The 2,641-nt window shown below is 48.5% G+C and overlaps 1 protein-coding gene across 1 annotated transcript in view; it reads right to left on the bottom strand.

Annotated features, from left to right (window-relative positions):
* ABCA3 (ATP binding cassette subfamily A member 3) overlaps window positions 1–2,641 on the bottom strand; it is a 282,235-nt gene that overhangs the window by 262,467 nt on the left and 17,127 nt on the right. The window lies entirely within an intron of this gene.

Here is a 2,641-nt window from a genome sequence, read left to right as displayed (position 1 = left end):
GCTGGCCAGGCACCCCAGTGGGGACCCCCATCCTGATCCAGGACACCCTTCAGGGCAACCCAGCCAGCCCCACCCATGCACCAGGCCTCTACCCTGTATAGTAAAAGGGTAATATGCCTCCCAGCACCAGGATCAGTGGAGCCCCGAGTCCTCCCGGCCCGGGATGAGTGTGACAGGGAGTAGCGCCCAAACCCCCTGATCACCGTGCGGCTCTGTGTGTGACAGGAGGCAGGGCCACAACCTCCCTATCCAACCTGCTCTGTTCGTGACAGGGGAAGGCGCCCCAACCTCCTGATCAGCCCTGCTCTGTGCCTGATACAGGGAGCTCCCCAACCTCTGATCGCCCTGCAGCTCTGTGTGTGACAGGGTGCGGCACCCCAGCCCCCTGATCGGCCCTGCTCTGTGGGTGACAGGGGGCGGTGCCCCAACTCCCCTATCAGGACTACTCTCTGAGTGACAGGGGGGAGCTCCTCAACCCCCTGATGGGCCCTGCTCTGTGCGTGACAGGGGGGAACTCCCCAACCCCCTGATCGACCCTGCTCTGTGCATGACAGGGTAAGGAGCCCCAACCCCCGGATTGGCCCTGCTCTGTGCGTGACAAGGGGTGGCGCCACAACCTCCCCATCGACCCTGCCTTGAGTATGACAGGGGGCAGTGCCCCAACCCCCCAACCGGCCCTACCCTGAGCGTGACTGAGGGTGGCATCCCAACCTCCAGATCTGCCCTGCTCTGTGCATGACAGGGGGGCGGCACCCCAACTCCCCAGTCGGCCCTGCTCTGAGCCCGACCAGGGGCTGCACCTAGGGATTGGGCCTGCCCTTTGCCACTCGGGAGCAGGCCTAAGCCAGCAGGGCGTTATCTCCCAAGGGGTCTCTCAAGAGGGCAGAGGCCAGGCTGAGGGACCCCCCCTTCCTCCCGAGTGCACAAATTTTTGTGCTCCGGGCCTCTAGTATGTTATAAAACAGAACTCAATGACTTAAGAGAAAAAAATGTATACAAGTAATCCAGATATCAGAACTTTTTGGTAGGGATTCTAAAGTTACTATAGTTAATATAGCTAATAAATTTAAAAATAAAATATTTTTTTTAGAGAGAAATGAAAAACTTCAGAATTGAGAAATATTTTTAAAGCAATTCAACAGAAAGACCCCATGACCTAATAATTTCAAAATATATAAGCAAAAAGGAAATTTTAATATTTTTAATATGTATAGCCTTTTAGTTGAAAGGCTAGTTGAAAATGTCATATCCTCCTGAACAACTAATAGAATAAGTAGGTAAAAAATAGTAAGAACATAGATTTGGAAAACATGAGGTTAACCAACTTGGCCTAGGTGACATTCATAGGACACCACAAGCAAATGTTACAGAATACAATCTTACATATGCACATGGAACATTTATCAAAATACTCTATAAACCAGCAATAAACAATTCTCAAAATTTCACACTGACATTATAAAGTGTATGCTCTTATTCAAGGAAATTAAAATAGAAAGCAACAAGAGAAAGATAACAATAAATTCCCAGATGTTTGGAAGGTAAGTAATATACTTCTAAAAATCCCATGTATCCAAGAAGAAATCAGAATGGAAATTACAGAATATTTTGGGTAACCCAGAGTAGCCTGTAAGAGACTAATTTATTAGAATATTTGTGGTGTATACTTCAAAAATTATTGAGATTTTGCATTCTTCAGCTTCAATGGTGTTTTTTTTATAATAAAAAATGTTTTGAGATGTCACCTACTCTAAAGGACTCTCAAATCCATTGAGAAACAAAAAAAGATTGAAAAAAATACACTGCTGAATAAATACATGTGTATAAAAAGAGGGGGCACTGGAGAGATACCCACCAAACTTCTGATGATTTTTATTTCTGGGAGGAAGAGGAGAGAAACTGAGTTAAGAATGTGAGGGTAGCCAAAACCGGTTTGGCTCAGTGGATGGAGCGTCGGCCTGCAGACTGAAGGGTCCCGGGTTCGATTCCAGTCAAGGGCATGTACCTGGGTTGCGGGCGCATCCCCAGTGGGGAGTGTGCAGGAGGCAGCTAATCGATGTTTCTCTCTCATCGATGTTTCTAACTTTCTATCTCTCTCCCTTCCTCTCTGTAAAAAATCAATAAAAATATATTTAAAAAAAAATAAAAATAAAATAAAAAAGAATGTGAGGGTAAATGAAGAATGGGGAACTTTCATAATAATTCTAAATAGCCCAAGTCTTCTATACAGCATTCCTCAGTGAGTCGGGGCAACGTTTTTATCTAAGCAATCCTATACAATAAAGAGGTGATATGCAAATTGACCATCACACCCTCGCACAAGATGGCCGACTCCATGTGGTCAAAAGATGGCCACCACAAGATTGCCAGCAGGGGAGAGGTGTTGGGGGCGACCAGGCCTGCAGGGAAGGGCAGTTGGGGGCGACTGGGCCTGCAGGGGATGGCAGTTGAGGGCAATCGGGCCATCGGGGGAGGGCAGTTGGGGGGGACCGGTCCTGCAGGAGAAGGCAGTTGGGGGGGACCAGGTGGCAGGGGAGAGCAGTTAGGGGTGACTAGGCCAGCAGGGGAGGGCAGTTGGGGGTGATCAGGCTGGCAGGGGAGGGCAGTTGGGAGCAATTAGGCTGGCAGGGGCGCAGGTAGG

The sequence above is a fragment of the Myotis davidii genome, unplaced genomic scaffold, assembly GCF_000327345.1.
Source record: "Myotis davidii unplaced genomic scaffold, ASM32734v1 scaffold970, whole genome shotgun sequence".
NCBI classification, from domain to species: Eukaryota; Metazoa; Chordata; class Mammalia; order Chiroptera; family Vespertilionidae; genus Myotis; species Myotis davidii.
The sequence above is the reverse complement of the archived record's forward strand: the minus strand, read 5'-3'. Positions and strand labels throughout refer to the sequence as shown.